Genomic DNA, 17,499 nt, shown 5'->3' with positions numbered 1-17,499 from the left:
ATTGTTGGAGATCTTTATGTGGGTAAGAGAGTGAGGAGAGGTGTTTGTGTCTTCCAGGGACACCTCCAAAGATGAATAAAAACCACCAAAGGGGCTTAGACTTGGAACCAACCAAGGCTAAAAGAAAACCTCCTGTGGTTGGTTTCAGGCTCAGAATTTTCCTGGGTCCAAGATTTGGATAAATAGGACTCAGCCTATGCTTTGCTGCAGGGGTCATATAACCTTTTGGTACTCTATAAATCATTCTTTGTACCACAAAGAAAAATGCTGGGGAGGCTAGGCTTGCCTTAGGGAATGGTTAAAGGAAATTGTCCTTGTGATGTATCTGTAACTACAGGTCCATCCAGCTCTGCTGTGCTATGAAACCTGTTGCCACTTAGAGAATTTGCTCTTCCTTTCACCTCATCAGTCATGGATGGTTTTCTCTCAGTTTTGTCTTTGTATAGGTTAGGGAAAATGTGTTCCATCTGCTTTAGTTATAAATGATGACATTCAAGATTAATTTCAGTTACAATCCTAGGAAAATTTTTTTCTTTCACTTGTTTTGGCTTCAGGCTTTTATCTGGAATTCTCCAGAGGGGCCTGGTAGATTTGAGAATTTAGGAATGGTAGATTCAGTGATAGTTGTGAAGCAGTGTTACTATATGGTGGGGGTTGGGAAGGCATGTGAAAAAGGAGGAGAATGAAAGAGGAACCTTGAGGAGAATAAAGCAATAATATATATTATTATTGTACAGGTTATATTTATACAGGACTCTGTGGAAGCAAAGTTCTTTTTATTTGTAACTCGTGCTCTGATTACTTGGCCAAGGGTGCTGGCACACATCTAGGTCATGGCATCTTAGTCTAATACTTGTCTCTTGGACAGATACTCTGGCTAGCCACTTAGGGGACCTCTCACTTTTCTCACTTCTTGATGCCATCTTGATGGGTTGTCAATATTTGGTCCTCCCCCCCCTTATAAGCACTCTTGTTCACAAAGTTCAAATCATAGGATTACCTTATTTACAAAGTCAAGGATGCAGAAAAGGCTCACATGCCAAGACCACAGAGAACCCAAAACACCTGTTCCCATTCACCCATGGCTTTATTCCACTCCAAGAGGCTTTCTTCCCCTCCAGAAACATGTACAATCTCACTCTCGCCCCATTTTCTGACCTCTACAGCTCCACCTCCCTGTAGCTTGAATGAGTCTCTATTTTTCATACTAGGTGAGGTGTATCAGTCTTGGTTGCTTCCTTTGTCTTTAAGTATTGAATAGGTATACCTTCAATTTCCAGCTGGCTTCTGTTCTACCACTCATCAGAAGATGATACATATCACCTTTTCTAGAGGATCTACCTTTTTAGCTGATGGCTTGTGGAGAGTTTATTCTAGAACTTCAGCCTGAAAGTGTTAAACAGTCAATCCTCAACATTCCTGTATGCATTTAACTTTCCTTGCTTCCAGCTTTCTGAGATTTTATTAGTAACCTCATTTTCACTTTCTCATTAGCAATCTTGCACATTCACAGCTATGCACAGTACAGGAAAAAACGAGAGCTACAGTGCAGGCAAGTTCGGGAGCAGTTGGTATCTTGTTCACCCTACCATTGTAAGGAGCTCCCTGTGCATTTGTTGCATATTTTCGTTGTTTTTCCTTAAAATTCAAGTTTTGTGTTGCAATTATGTCCCCAAAGTGTACAGCAAGTCCTTTAGGCTCAAAGCCCAAATGTGCAGTCGGTGATGCAGCTTAGTGAGAAAATAAAGGTGTTAGATAAACTTTATGTTACAAGTCTGCAGCCACAGTCAAACTAATGCACCAGCTGGCTGGAGACTTTGAGGCTGCAGATCCCATCATTGATAGCAGTCTGCAGGTTAAGTGTCAACTTAATTCTGCTATGCTCCTGTACTCAGAGACCCTTAAGGCTCTCAAAGGCAAATGAAGATGTTGCTGACAGATTATTTCAAGGTGGTTCATCCTTCATGACCTCCAGTGTCATCCACAAGCCATAAATGACAGAGATTTGGAGGTGGTGTTGAGACCTTACCAATCTCAGCCTCTTTTGATAGTTTCAGCAACCTTTCCCTCGGTTTTCAGAGGGCAGCCAAGGTAGAGAGGTTTACAGCAGCATAGTTGAGTGTAGGATGCCCTCATACTGCCATCTGACACATTGGAAGGTAAGATTCGGGTTAAAAAATGTTTTAGTTTTAAGAATTCTATTTGCTGAGCACTATTTATGGTACTGTAGATTTTATGTCTTATGAGAAGTGAGGATTGTCAGAAATCATTTTTTCAATTGAGATGTTATCCCAAAGGGTCATAGAATTCTAGAGAATTACTAGCTTGAAAAATGTTTTGCATGTTACCAATTTTATTTTATTTACTACTTTTTATGGATTATTTCATGGTTACTGTGCTAGGAAAAGTACATATTTTCAGAATTAATATTTTGTCATAAAGAAGAGTATGCAGAAAAGTGTATTTACAGCAATCTCTGGCAAAAGATTACAGTTTTTAGTAGTTGTAGGAACCAAACTCCCTATTTCTCATAGGTTCATTGTATCAACATTTGCGTTTTTGACTTTCACACTGTTTTCTAAGAATGTTACCCCCGCAAAAGTCAAGGATTGATTGTACCTCCAAAAAAAGCTTCCAATTGGAGGAGCTGCATAAAGACAGTCACACTAGTAGACTGTTGGTGGAGCTGTGAATTGATCCAGCCAGAAAGTCATTTGGAATTATGCCTCCAAAATGATTAAAATATTCTTTAGTCAATAAAATCCTCATTAGGTATACATACATATATATATATATATATATATATATATATATATATATATACCACAAGGAAGTCAAATACTGAAAGTTCTTATAATTAGCAAAATATCCATAGAAGCACTTTTAAGGGGTAGCAAAGAACGAGAAATAACCTAAGTACCCATTCATTGTGGCATGGCTAAATGAACTTTAATATAATGCTCTATAAGAAATGAGGAATATAAATTCAGAGGAACATGGGATTACTTATATAATATAATACAGAATAAGATATTCAGGTCTAGGAACATAATATACGTGACTACAACAATGAAAATAAAACAACAATAAAAAGAAAAACAAAGCAGAAAGCTGTATAATTATAATGAATGTTTGGCCTGTGAGAAGACTTGGGAAAATGCACTCCCGAGGGAATCAGCAAAAGAAATACATTTTCAGACATGGTTTAAATGAGATTTTGTTTTGCTTGACCGCGTATTTGTTATGAGGGCTTTGCTTCCCTCACCCCACCTCCATGTGGGGTTTAGGTGGGACAGTGGGGGTGGGAGAAGAGGGATTATAGAGTAACCAAAAAAGAAAGGAGTGTCGTAGCATTTTCTTTAAAATGCACAAAAGAGAACAGAAGGAATATGAGGTAGGATAACTGATAAGCAGATATGTGTTGAATTTATTCTATATTTTAAAAGAAGAGCAAGAAAAGGAAATGAAAAGGAATCAGTACAAATCAGACTAAAATCACATTCCTTCAGGCCAGAGTTCCAATGAGCTTTTGAAACTTTCTGGGTTTTGGACACCTGAGTCCCTTTCCCTCTTTCTCCAAACATTCTCTCAAGGTGTTATGGGACATTCAAGTCAGTCTGTTTTCTGCAGCAGGGTGGGATGTATCCATCCTGGTTGCTTCCTTTGCCTCTAAGCATTGGATAAGTCAGAATGTCCTCACTGAGTCTGTGGATTTGTAGGAACATACCTTTGTTTTCTTCCTGCTCATCTCCTACTTCCTGTTTTAAAATAACCCCCTTCTATTTTACTCTGGGGCAGCTGGATTAGATCTTCTGATTCTGAATTCAGACCCTTTTTAACATCAGGCTGTATCTGTTGTTGTTCTGCTAGGTAATACAATCTGATAAGAAGGATAGATCTCATAAATACAGCTTTTTTTTTTTTTTTAACCAATGTGTTAGACCACAGAGAATGGAACACCCAGAACTTTTCTGTACAAACTGGGTGCACCTAATAATGAAACAAATCAAAGAGATGCTATCAGATCAATTTCAGCATTTTCAGGCAGAGATGGACGGGTATCTTTGTTGTGTTCTGCTTTTGAGTTCATTGAAGACAGAAGTGAATTGAGGTCAGGTTCAGTCAGGGTTATGGAGATCGGAGAATAAGTATACAGAAGACTTTAGAGATGACAAGTGTGAGGAGCAGTGACTTGTTTGTCATTTAGGGATTTTTTTTATTGAGGTTATTTTCAACATGGGGATAGAATAAATCTGCTGGTCTAGATAAACCGATTTCAGTAACTTTATGGGTTTTATTTACGAATTTTAGTCTCCAGATGAAGTTAGAGGAAAGAAACCCACTTTGAAGGTCACAGGATCAGATTCAGTGCTTAAAATTCATCTAATCCAACCTCATAATTTGCAGATAAGGAAACTGAAGCCCAAAGAGTTTGAATGATCTACCTAAGGTCACATAGGTAGTGACAGTGTCAGCCTCTGAACTCAGGTCTTACAATTCCAAAATCCAGAATTTTTTCTATTGAATTTTGTTTAGTCATTCTCCAACTGGTGTCCCTGCTTGGTTTCTGGTTCTCTTTGTCTGTCTCTGTGCCCCCCCCCCCCATCTTTCTCTCTCTCCTACTCCCCAAAATGCTACTACAAATATTTTGGCATATTTGATGCCTTTTTTCCATAGATGGGTCTTATTGGAGGATATGCTAAGTCATGAGATTGCTGAGTCAGCACTTTCCATTTACTTTTGATTTTCATTTTATGTGTATTTGATGTAGTATTCTTTTCTTTTTAAAAAGAACAAAATGATCTTGATAGTCTTTTCCCTTCCTCTTGAAAAATGAAATTATAATTAATCCCCAAAGAAAATTTAAGTAGATATCTATAAGGAGAGTGGATCTTGTCAAAATTCCCTGAATTGTCAAGGTATTAGGCAGCTCTTTGGTCTTTCACTAGATTCCTTTCCTTTCTATCCCAGTTGTTGGATTCTTCCCCTCCTTTTTGTCCTGGCTACATGTAGGCTATACCTCTTTTTTCCCCCCATTACTGGTATTTATTTTTCATGATGAAGGCATTGTTTGTCATGTTGCTTATAGAGTAAGATATGGGAGTAGAATAGAGGCCAGAGGATCATCTGGGGATGGCAAACTTGCCCTAAGAATTCACATTTTCTCATATAGTTATATTGAATCCCAACCAACATCACCTCATGTATTCCTTGCGTGGATTAGGATGCTTTGACTAGTGAGAATGGAGCTCTGATAAAGCGTGTTTTCCATTATGTTTCTAAGCCATGCCTCCTGAGACAAGAATATAGTATTAGGCCTGACAGGTTTACTTACCAGGTGATATTCAAATTAGTTGTGTTTAAACATCTTCAGAAAAAAGCAATAGCTTTTATTTATGATCTGCAGATCTGTTTATTTGCCCTCTGCCATTTAAACGAAAACCTTAGGTAAGATTTTCTCCATATAACTTCAGAAGTGGGTTCAGGTTGGTATGCGGAGGGGTAGTAACGATAAGTTATAGGAGGTGAGTTGTAACATTAATAATAATTATAGCACATGTTTGTATAGCATTTTTAGGTTTGCAAAGTAGTCTTCTCAAAACAACCTGTGACAAAAGTAGTGGAGAGAGTTACCCCATACATTTCCTTAGTTATTTTCATAATATTTCCCTTAAAAGGATGAAAAAACACTGACATTACATTTATAAGCAGTGATCTTAGTCTATGTAGTAGAGAAATTGAAGCACTGTGTGGCGTGGTGTATGACAATTTCTTAATAGCCAAATCTGATGGCATTTCCTGAATCCTCATCCTTCTTGATCTCTCTGCGTCCTTGGACACTGTTGATTGTCTTTCCCTCTCTAGGTTTTGGTGATGTTGCTCTCTCGGTTCTTTTCCTCTCTGTCTGACCACTCCTCTGTGTCCCTTGCTGGCTTCTCATTGAGCCCCTTCCCCATATATTGTGGCTGTCCCAAGCACTCTGTTCTGGGCTCTCTTCCCTTTTGCTTCTAGTCTAGCTTTCTTGGTGATCTCATTAGCTCCCTTAGGTTCAGTTATCATCTTTATGCAAATGATTCCCACCTTTATATATCCAGCCCTAATCTTTCTCTTCAACTCCAGTACTGTATCACTAGCTGCCTTTTGGACATCGTGGATTGTATATGCCATTGGCATCTTAACCTCAATGTGCCTTCTCAATCTGTAATATCCCTCTGTAGGGCCCTCCCCTTGTTCCCCTTGGTAAATTACTCCTAGAGGCTCCATTTTGTGGAGGGACCCAGGTCAGCCTTTATTCCATCTTCCAGCTCTTCTCCTTGCTTCCAGACCTCAAAAACATTCATTTGCTGCCTTTTCAACCTGGAACTACCCTTAACGTCTGGGACTTTCTTTGCCTAGAATATTCAATTACCCTGTGGGTTTTTCAACCTAGAATTTAGCTCTACAAGGCCCACTCCCTTGCTTTCCATTGGTAAGTTCTTCTTGGAGCCTTCACTTTGTAGAGGGACCCAAGCTGGTCTTTTTTCCCCTCCTGGCCCTGTTCCTGGCTTCTGGACTTAAAAACCATGACCATGCACCAGGTATCTTTATCTCTTCCCTCTCCTTTTTAGCTCCCTCTTGTGTATTATATTCTTCCATTAGAATGTAGTTATCCCATCCACATTGTGACTTGTCCCATGCTGGTTTCAATATATTGTAAGTCAGCATAAGAAATTAAATGGGAATTTTTGGGGAGTTTTGTGGAATCCTCAGACAGCATGTGAAGGCTAGCAGATGACACTAAGCCTAGGACAAAATGCTTAACCCAAATTTTACAATAAGGTACTACAAATACCCCATTAGAAAAAGAAAAAAACATTCAAATATCTCTGCCACAAAGAGAGAGCCAAAAAATTTTATGTGGATTTTCCAGCACTGCATCGTTAACCCTAGCAATGTGTAAAGTATAACTGTAACCTACTTGAGGGCACCGATACTTTGCTAGTATTGTATTCCTAGCGCTTAGCATAGTGCCTGGCACAAACAATGCTTGTTTGCTTCTTTCTCCTTTCATGTTCCAAACAATCTTTTACTTCAAGCTCTCCTATCTTCCCCATGTAGCCAATTCTTATTGAGGGCACTGAGATCCTCCCTGTCACCTGAGCTAAGAACCTCAGTATCCTCCTTGACTCTTGCACACATTCAGGATAGCTAGTCTGTTGTTAACACTTGTCATCTTTATATATGTCCCCTTCTCTCTACTCACATAATAATAGCCATGGTGTAGGCATTATCATCTCATGCCTGTATTATTGCAGTACTTTCCAGTTGGTCCTCCTGACTCAAGCCTCTCCTCATTCTAATCCATCCTCCATTCAGCTGCCACTTACCTTTGTAAGGTCAGGTCTGACCATGTCACCTCTCCTCTGAGACTCAATATACTCTAGTGGATTCCTGTCACAGGATCAAATATAAAATCCTACTTGGTTTTCACAACCTGGTTCCTTCCTGCCTGCTTAGTTTTCTTACATCTTTCTCCCCTTCACATACTCTAAAACAGGGCTTCAACTTTTTCCACTAGTGACCCCTTCAGGGCTTCTTAAACTGTGGGTCTTGACACCATAGTAAAATATAGTTACACTGGTTATTTGCTGTTCCTTGAACCCCAGATTCCTTCCTTCTGTCTCTCTCTTTCCCTCAGTCTGGAATGCTCCCTCTGCCCACCTTTGTTCTCCTAGTTTCCTGAAAGAGGGCTGAAATCTCGCCTTCTGCAATAAATCTTTGCCAGTCCCCCTACTTCTAACACCTTCCCTTTGAGATTACTTTCTATGTACACTGACTGGATCTTTTAATTTATTTCATCTAGTCTTTTAGGCAAAAATCATTGGAGCCTGTCTAGGAGTAGAGAAGCTAGCCAAACATTTCATTTCTGGGACCTGGGCAAGAAACTGGGTCTTTACCCCTAAGGTGACCAGAATCTAATTTTACACAGTGTGGTGACGAGGGTGGCTTGGTTTGAAGTAGCAATAAACATGTTCTCTTGAACCTGTTTTCTTCCTGTTACAAAAGCAGAGTTTACATTATCTTTTTGTCTCTTGGGTTCTCATGTGATAAACAGGTTCCTTTTTGAAGTTCTTGTAGACTGTTCTTCAAAACATGTCTCAGACCCACCTCCTCCAAAGCCTTCCCTCAGTGCTCGACCATCCTCTGACCACACTTCTTAGGCTCCTTGCCACATACCTTGAATTTGCAAGGTCTTATTTTATGCTTTCTCTGGATGCTAGTTTTTAAATATCCACAAGTTGTCTTATAAGAGTTTTTTTTTTAATCTCTCTAACTGAATTATATTTTACTTGAGAACAGAAATCTGCCCTTTCTTTGCTTTTTCTCAGCATCTAATACAGTAGTTTGCTTAAAATTGATCTTGATATATACTTGCTAGTGAACTGCTCTAATGACTGCTCAGTAAACGCTGACCAAGAGACATGGAAGCATTTGTACCAGGAAGCGGTGTTTCTTTTTGGTTCTATTAGTTTGAAAGACCACCATTGTAGGATTAGGCAGAAGGGCAGAAATCTTGTGAATTGGTTTGTAGGTATTGTAACCCTGCCATATATTGTAAAAAATACATCTTTTCATTTAATAAACATTTTTCCCATTCTACCTCTCCCAATCCGCTGAAAAAGGAAGGAAGAGAAGAGAGAAATACATATGAGCATAGTTAAATAAAACAAATTTCCATTTTGGTCATGTTCAAAAAATGCATTTCTCCTTCTTCATATTAGTTCATCATCTTCCTGTCACAAAGTAAGCAGCATTCTTCTTTATTAGTTCCCTGGAACCATGGTGGATTATTTGGTTGATCGGAATTCTTAAGTCTCTCAGAATTATTCATTTTTACATATTAATATTAGATTGTTCTCCTGGTTCTCCTAACTTAATTCAGCATCAGTTCATACAAGTCTTTCCCGCTCTCTCTAGAGCCATCTTTCTTCTTTCTTTATAGCATGATAATGTTCCATTGTATTAAAATACCACAATTATTCAGCCATTTCCCCATTGTTGGACACCTTAGTTTCCATTTCTTTACCATCAAAAAGAGCTGCTATAAATATTTTGTACATAGAAGACCTTTTCCTATTTCTTTGGGGGTATAAGTATACTTGTGGTATTTCTGGTTCAAAAGGCATACACTAACTTGTATTTGTGGGGAATAATTCCAGATTGCTTTCCAGAATGGTTAATCCATTTCTCAGCTCTACCACTAGAGCACAACTGTGCCTTTTTTTTCGCCTATAGTATCTCTAGCATTTGTCATTTTCTTTTTGTCAGGTTTGCCAATCTTATGAATATGGGGTGGAACCCCTTGCTTTAATTTGCATTTTTCTGGTTAACAATGATTTGGAGCATCTTTTTATATGACTCTAGATAAGATGGTTTTTCCCCTTGAAAATTGCTTGTTCATATATTCATATTTGTTTTCAAAGAGGAAGATCATGAGGTGATGTCTTGACTCGTAGGAGAACTACAGTGAAATGAAGCAGGGTTGTACAAAGTTGTCTGCCTTACTCTCTCTTCCAGAGTCATTGAAGTCCAGTGGCAAGACAAAAGTTGGGACTGGCAGTGGTCCACAGCTCTTGCTTCAGTCACCTTCACGACCATTGGAACAAATTGTTCCCATTCACCCATTCTTCCAGTTGAAGTCTTCATATGCTCGGGGTAAAGTCACCAATGGGTTTGTGGCCCATCATTTACTCTCAACCTGGTTTGGCCTGTCTGCCAAGACTTGTTTATTGGGGTATGACCATTGTACATGCTACTGCTTCTTGGATCCTCTGGTGAGAGTTGAAGGCTAGGTGAATACCACTGGTGAATGAGCAGCCCCAAAAAGGGCTGGACAAGCCCTCACACCAGAGTTGCTAGTACTCCTTGAACATTCCATACATTCCTTTCATATATTTAGATTGTTCGTCAATTGGAGAATGGCTCTTATTATATAACAGTTCCTTATATATTTTGGAAATGAGATCTTTATTAGTGAAACTTGCTACAGAGATTTTTTCCCCCAGTTAATTATTTCCTTTTTAATCTTTTAATGTATTAGATTTGTTTGTAGAAAATTCTTTTAATTTCATGTAATCTGATTGTCCATTTTATCTTTTGTGATCCTTGATTTACCTTGTTTGGGCATGAAGATTTCCCCTCTTCATAGATATGAAGGGTAACTAATTCCTTCTTATTTCTCTAATTTGTTTTGTTCTAACCTTTTATATCTAGGTCATATATACATTTGGAACTTATTTTAGTATAAGGTGTGAGATGTTGGTCTAAACCTAATTTCTACCATAATTCTCTCCAGTGTTTTCTTAGCAGTTTTTATCAGTCATTCTTTCCCTTTCATACTTATCGTATTAAAGGAATTTCAGTACCAAGTCTATATGTTTTCAATGGGTTTAAAGTTGTTAGGGAAAAAAAAGCAGGGTATAGTAAGCTGAACTTCCTCATATTTAAAACCTGCAAGGATTGGAATATTCTAAATAGGTCTCTTCATATGGTTTATGGCAATTTGGGGGCGTACTGTTTAACATCTTAGTATCTCCCAGGCTCCAGGGACAGACCATGAAAGAATCATAGTGACCTGTCTTATTGGGGTGCTTTATGGAATAGTACTAGCAAAGAATTTGGAGGTATTTGGTGGGAAAGTACTATCAATTATTAACATTATTAGAACATATCAGACAACTCCAGTTTATCTTTTTATCCAATTTAGCAATGTTTTAGTGATACTCTCTTTGTTATGAAATAATAGTAGAAGCAACAATTAGCAAGGTTAGGTCCTCAGTAGTTCTAGAATGGTCCAGGGTGAGATGGAAACCAGTAAGGATAGTATGTATACACACATACATATATACACACATATGTATATATGCATGTGTGTGTGTATGTATGTATATTTGTATATCTCCAGAGTACTATTGGCCTGGGGACTAAAGTGAGTGAGTTATAGAGAATCAGGAAATGGGAAGTGATGAAGCAAACCTGGAAGGTAACTTGTTTCTGCAGGCAGTAAATAAGGTTACTAGGGAGAACTGAATCTTTCACTATCCAGATTATAGCCTGTCTTTTCCAGAAGCCTTTCCCAACTAGACAGAAGGAAGTTTTGGACTCACACCCATTTTCAGTCCCTTCTTTTCTCCTCCACATGTCATGCATAAATGCAGATCAGGCATGCAAATGCATTTTTTAAAAATCCCCATGCCTGCCACAAAACCCACTTCACCCACCCACCATTTCCCCTCATGGCTCCTTCTCTTTACCTTCTCATATTTCCCAGAAAACTTGGTTGTTTTTAACAACTGCCTCTGCTAGCAGGTGGCATTTAAACATTAAAGACCTTCTTATCTGCTATGTAGTTAGGATTGATGTAGGAGCTATTAATCTAATGACCTGGCAGATAAGAGGGGCTTTAAAGTTTAAATGCCTCCCAGAGGGGGCTCAAAGCATCAATCCAGCTGATCCTTGCACCATCTGGGGCTTAAAATAGCCCCAACTGCTGTGCCTTCTTAGGTAGGTTTCCTTTCTTAATTTTAAACTTCACAGAGTAGCACTACCCAACCTGATCCCCCATTACCTCATCCCTTAGTACCCCACCACTGCTACCCCCCAGGGCCACTCAATGAATCAGCCTCTAAAGCAGTTTGTAGTTGTAGGTATTCAGGATTGTTTGGTTGATAGTCTGATTTCACAGTGACTGAGTGGAGTATGAAATATTTTAGACATGTTTATTTCTGAGCTCTAGTTAAAATTAAGATTTAGTTGCAAAAGGTAAGATTAATGTCACAAAGTGCAGACTTTTGGAACTAGTCTAGCCTCTTCACTTTACAAATGAAGTAACTGAAAACTCAAGTAACTTGCGTAAGTATACACAGGTAATTAATTTTAGATACTGTCAAAGGGGATTTCAAATCAGTGAAACAAGCATTTGTGACACAGTGGATAGAGTGGGCCTTGGGGTCCGGAGGACCTGAGTTCAAATGTGGCCTCAGACCCTTACTAGCTGTGACCCTGAGCAAGTCACTTCTGTTTGTCTCAGTTTTCTCATCTGTAAAATGAGCAGAGGAAGGAAATCGCAAACGACTCCAGTATCTTTGCCAAGAAAGCCCCAAATGGGATCTGTGGGACATGACTGAAAAACTCAACAACAACGTTAAACACCTACTAGGATCACAACCCTATAGTAGGTAGAGATAAAAGACAAAATAAAAAATATTCCAGTGCCCTCAGGGAGATTACATTCTATTCTGTGTATCCAGGAAGGAGCTGGATAGTGTGTGGTGTCTGCAACATTTGTAAGGTAAATAAAGAAAAACATATAAACTGTTACAGAACATAATAGAAAAATATAAATAGAAAAATATATATTTCTATAAATAGAAAACATAACATTATAAACTGCTGGCAAGTAAGATGATCAGGAAAGGCTTCCCAGTAAGAGCTGAACTTTGGAGGAAGTTAAGGATTCTGAGAAGTGATGATAGCAGGGAGGGTAATCCAAGCATGCAAGACAAATTTTTGCCATAAATACAGAAGATGCAATACTGATTTCAGGGGAGAGCAAGTTGGTCAGTTTGGCCAGAATGTAGCATGGTGGGAAGGGCCGTTTCTTTCCAGGTAATGGAAGTAGGCAGAAAGCAAGGAATTAAAGTATAGGAACTGTTAGAGAGAAAGTAAAGTAACCAGCGGGAGGGTGTTCTGGATGTTCACATGGAAATATTCTTTGTCCAACCCTTCTTACCATCTGGGACCATTTCTTTGCAGGCTTGGGTGCTCTGTTTGCAGTTCAGAACCCTTCATAACCTAGACCCATCCTACATTTCCAGTCTTCTCAGACCTTACTTCCCAACATACACGCTTTGATTAAGTGACACTGGTCTTCCGACTTTTCCCCAAACAAGACACTTCATGATCTCTCCCCTTTTCTCTGGCTATCTCCCAAACCTGGAATGCTCTTTCTCCTTTGCTCCAACCACTGACCTTCCTGCCTTCCTTTAAGCCCCTAACTAAAATCCCACCTACTGGAAGCCTTCGTCAACCCCTTAATTCAGTGCTTTTCCTTTGCTAATTATTTCATACTTATCCTGTATATAGTTTGCTCTGTGTGTGTGTGTTTGTATTGGCATGATGTCTCCCCATAAGATTCCCTCTTTTTGTATACATAGTAGGTGCTTAATAAATGTTTACTCAGGGGAATTTTAAATGAGTACACATCGAGCATGGTAATATTAGCATCCTTAACTATACTGTGTAGACACTTAGTAGCTGTGTGACTTTAAGCATGTCACTCGGAAACAGTTTCCTCATCTGCGAAATAACAATGATAGTTCCTACCTCCCTGGGTTTTTGTGAGGCTCAAATGAGGCACACATATAAAGCTCTTTCTATTACAATTATTATTGTTATTTTTGAAGTTTTAGGCCTCTTGAGGGCAAACCTTGTGTTCTGTACTTTTGGATATTTTCCCTTTCAGCTTCCTCTCTTCTTTGCACTGTGTTTGACACATAGTGGATTATAAAGAAATATGTTTTGATTGCTTTTTTCTGTAGTCGCTTGGTTTTAGAGTTGTTCAGAGGTTCTTTTACAATTTATACATAAAACATCCTCCAAAGGTGCCTGTCATACAAAAGGCAACAAAGATATTAACCAGCTGATTTTAGGTACTCATAATAGCAGCTAGCATTTATCCAACACATTTGTGCAACATTTATGTAAAGGTTTGCAAAGTCCTTTACAAATGTTATCTCATTTGATCCTTATAAACATCTCTATGAGGTACAGCTATTATTTTCTGCATTTTACAGATGAGGAAACAAATTGAAGGAGAAATGGTCACATAGACAGTAAATGTCTGAGGGAAAATTCAAATTCATGTCTTCCTGAGTCCAGATCCAGCACTCACTACAGTTGTGAGAGAAAGATGTTTTCTTTGACTTGTTCTCCAGCAGAAACAAAGATACTAATAGTAGAGGTCCTTAAGGATACTCTGGGATGAAGGTATCTTTGGGTAATCCTAGAAAGCTCACATCAGCTTTGTCTATATTCTTTGTACTCATTTCAGTTCTTGACCTGAAGGGGTTGTTGTCTGGATCATTGAAAATAGCTTGGATCCCATAGTTGTTCTGAATTGGTTTAACTAAGGATCTTGTAGAGTTTCACTTCGATTCTTTCCCCTAAAATACTTTTAGAATTCATTTAAAACTCTGGAAAATTCTCTGCACTGTCTTGTCCTAAGGTCCTAGAATCCTAGGAATTTCAGAGTTCTGGAGAGACCTTAGGCATGATGTCCAACTTCTTCAATTTATAGGCATCTATAGCATCATAGATTTAGCTTTGTGGTAATATAGTCCAGTCTCCTCATTTGACATTTGAGGAAAGTGAGACCCCAGTAGTTAAGTGATGCATAAGAGTAAACATATACTAAGTAGTAGAGGTGAGATTTGAACTTGGGTTTTCTAATTTCAAATCTAGCCCTCTTTTTTTTTTCTTTTTCATAGATTTTTTTTGGGGGGGAGGCACTTGGGGTTAAAAGTGAGTTTCCCAGGGTCAGTCACACAGCTAGAAAGTATCTGAGGCTGGATTTGAACTTAAGTTCTCTTGACTTTAGAGGCAGTGCTCCACCCACTGTGTTGCCCTGCTGCATAGCTGTCCTCAGTCCTCTTTTGGGAATGAAATTTAGGTTGATGAGATGATTTCCCAAGGTCACACAGCTAGTCCACAGCAGGGCTGGGACTACAGAAGATTCTTTGTGATAGAGTCTCTAGCCAGGGCAATGCCAAGAAACCCTAAATTGTATTGGTCATTCCAGTAGCCTAAAAGCACCATGGTGGGTCTACCTGTGGAATATAGCTAGGGCTTTCAGCAGTCTCAGAGAAAATACTGAGTGACACAGAATCACCTTTTAGGTGGGTGAGGGAATGAGTGAATGAAAGCTGCTCGCCAAAATGTCAACCCCAGACTGCTTCGCATGCCACCCACCAGGAAATAAAAGCCTCCTGCTGCTCATCTGCTGTCCCACTGCTACTGAAAAGTGCTGCACTGGCCACTGCTCTGTTGGTCCCACTAAGCAATATCTCTGACTACCTAGAACAAAACTCCATTCCTTGGCCACCATCCCCCTATGTGTGTTGTATTCCCCTATTAGGATCCTTGAGGTCAGGGACAGTTCTCATTTTTGGTCTTGAATCTGTGGTATTTAGCAAAGTTCCGAGCAAACGTAGAAGGTACTTCATAAATGCTTATTGATTGATTGATTGAAAGGACAGCTGCTTCTAGATATCTATATGGAATTTAGAATCCAGGGTAAACGGGAATTCTAAAGCTTTAGAGAGGAAAGTCAATCCATTGAATTACAACTAAAGGTCGTTACTATAGCTTTCTATAGCTCTAACCTACTTCCTGTGGCAGATATTAATGGGCTGGTCACAGCAGTCTAGTTATAGCTTGCTGTCTGTCTTTGAGAAAGACTCCAGGCAAGTAATCTAACCTTGGAAAAAGGAATGAGGAGTGTGTGTGTGTATGTGTGTTTGTGAGTTGGAAAATGTCATATCCTACATATGAGATATACCTGAGAAGTATTGGGAAAAGACTAGAAAATATTTGGTGCGTATATGCTGTAGTGTAAAATTCCTCCATATGTTAAGAGAGAATGGTTTCATAAGTGATCATTTCAATAGTACTCGAACTGCAAAAGATATTTATTTAATTATAATATTAGTCCTTATATAGCATGTTAAGGTTTATAAATCAATTTATATGTTATCTCATTTAATACTCACAACAGCCCTGGGAGGTAGATGCTATTTTCACCCTCATTCTGCAAATGAGGAAATTGAAGCTGATTTGCCCAGGGTAATACAGAAAGTTAAGTGTCTGAGGTGAGATTTGAACTCAGGTCTCCTTTACCACCTAGAGGTCTAATTTAAAGTATTTTTATTGTTGCTTTTTTGTCTTTACAGCATACTCACTTTCTCATAAGTTGGTGGGCAAGACTGTTCTCTCCATCAGACCCCCACACAGATATTAATCCTTTCCTGTAAAAGGGAAAACCATTTAAATCAAGTGAGTCACCTTAGTCCAGGGCCAGCGATTGTGATGATGCAGTGTGCTGTGTCCCATTCATAACACCCATTTCTTTACTGAGAGGTAGGAAGTATATTGCCTTCTCAGTTCTCTAGAAATCAGATTGTTGATTACAATTCATCAGAGTTAACTGCTTTTTAGTGTTGTTATCAGGGATATTGTTGCAGCAGCTGTGTGTGTTTTCTTGGTTTTGCTTTCTTCACTTTGCATCGCTTTATTCAAGAATTTTCACAATTCGCTGAAATCCTCATATTTGTCCTTTCTTATGGCACCATAATTTTCTATTATATTAATATCTCACAATTTGTTTAGCCATTTCCCAATTGCTGGTTAACTGTCAAGTTTCCAGGTTTTTTTTTTTCCACCACAGAGTGCTGCTGTGAATATTTTGTTTTATATGGGATCTTTTTTTTCCCCCAATCACAAACCTCAGTGGGTGAGTAATAGGATTGCTGGGGTCAAAAGGTAAAAACAATTTGCTGATTTTTTTTTTGCATTATTCCAAAATTGTTCCAAAATGCTTGGATTTATTAGAGTTTTTTCTCTCTGAAATTCTCTCTTTCTGTCTTTTGTATCATTGTAGCCAGTTTCCTGGGTGTAAGTTAAAGAAACAGAGTTGTTTTGATTTTTACTTATGTTTTTATTAGTGATCTGCAGTATTTTTTCATATGGGGGTTGAACGTTTGAATTATTTCTGAAAATTGTTTATTTATATCTTTTGACTACTTATCTATTAGGGAAATGATGCTTAATGTGTCAATTCCCTGTGTTTCTTAGGTAGTAAATTTTTATAAAGTATCATTTAAAAATAATTTCCCACTTGTTAAGTTTCTCTTCTTATTCTAGCAATACTGATTTTGTTAGGTTAAATTGAAGAAAACATCTGGTCTAAAAAACGCTTTGATAGAATATGAGTTCTGGAGGTCAAGGACTGTTTCATTTTTGTCTTTGTATCTGCAATGCCAGGCGTACACATTAGTCACTTAATACATGCTTGTTGATTGATTGATCCTTAAAAAGAAAACATTCCATTCTCTATGCCACTAGATATGAGAAAGTGCTATAAATATAATTCACAATAGTGGGTTATACCAGAACTTTAAATTGGCTGTGGAATCCATCATTGTGTGGAGCACATTTTTCTTCATTTTTAAATGGGAAGATGTGTGCCTAGACAATAGTTTGTGAGGAAAAGATTTGGAGGTTTCTACTGAATTGTAATTCAGCAGTGTGACATGAGAGTCAAAAACTGGAGGAGGTACGGATATTGTCTTAGGCAATGATATCTGTAATCACAAAGAAAAGAAGTTTAGTCTAACCAAACAGAGAATAGAAACCAAATGAATGAAAAATGCCCATTGTCCAGATTATGTTACACCCTTGAAT

The 17,499-nt window shown here is 38.5% G+C and overlaps 1 protein-coding gene across 7 annotated transcripts in view; it reads left to right on the top strand.

The window, feature by feature from the left end:
• Positions 1–17,499, top strand: part of LDLRAD4 (low density lipoprotein receptor class A domain containing 4) — a 587,101-nt gene that overhangs the window by 146,099 nt on the left and 423,503 nt on the right. The window contains exon 3 of one of the 7 annotated variants that reach the window (XM_072604176.1): positions 9,559–9,696. The exons of the other annotated variants lie outside the window; for them this stretch is intronic. The gene's annotated coding sequence lies outside the window, so the exon portion shown is untranslated. The remainder of the gene's footprint in view (positions 1–9,558; positions 9,697–17,499) is intronic. 7 annotated transcript variants of the gene reach the window in all.

This window comes from Notamacropus eugenii, chromosome 4 (genome assembly GCF_028372415.1).
Source record: "Notamacropus eugenii isolate mMacEug1 chromosome 4, mMacEug1.pri_v2, whole genome shotgun sequence".
NCBI lineage: Eukaryota > Metazoa > Chordata > Mammalia > Diprotodontia > Macropodidae > Notamacropus > Notamacropus eugenii.
Note: the sequence above shows the minus strand (reverse complement) of the source record. Positions and strands in the feature narration are given on the sequence as shown.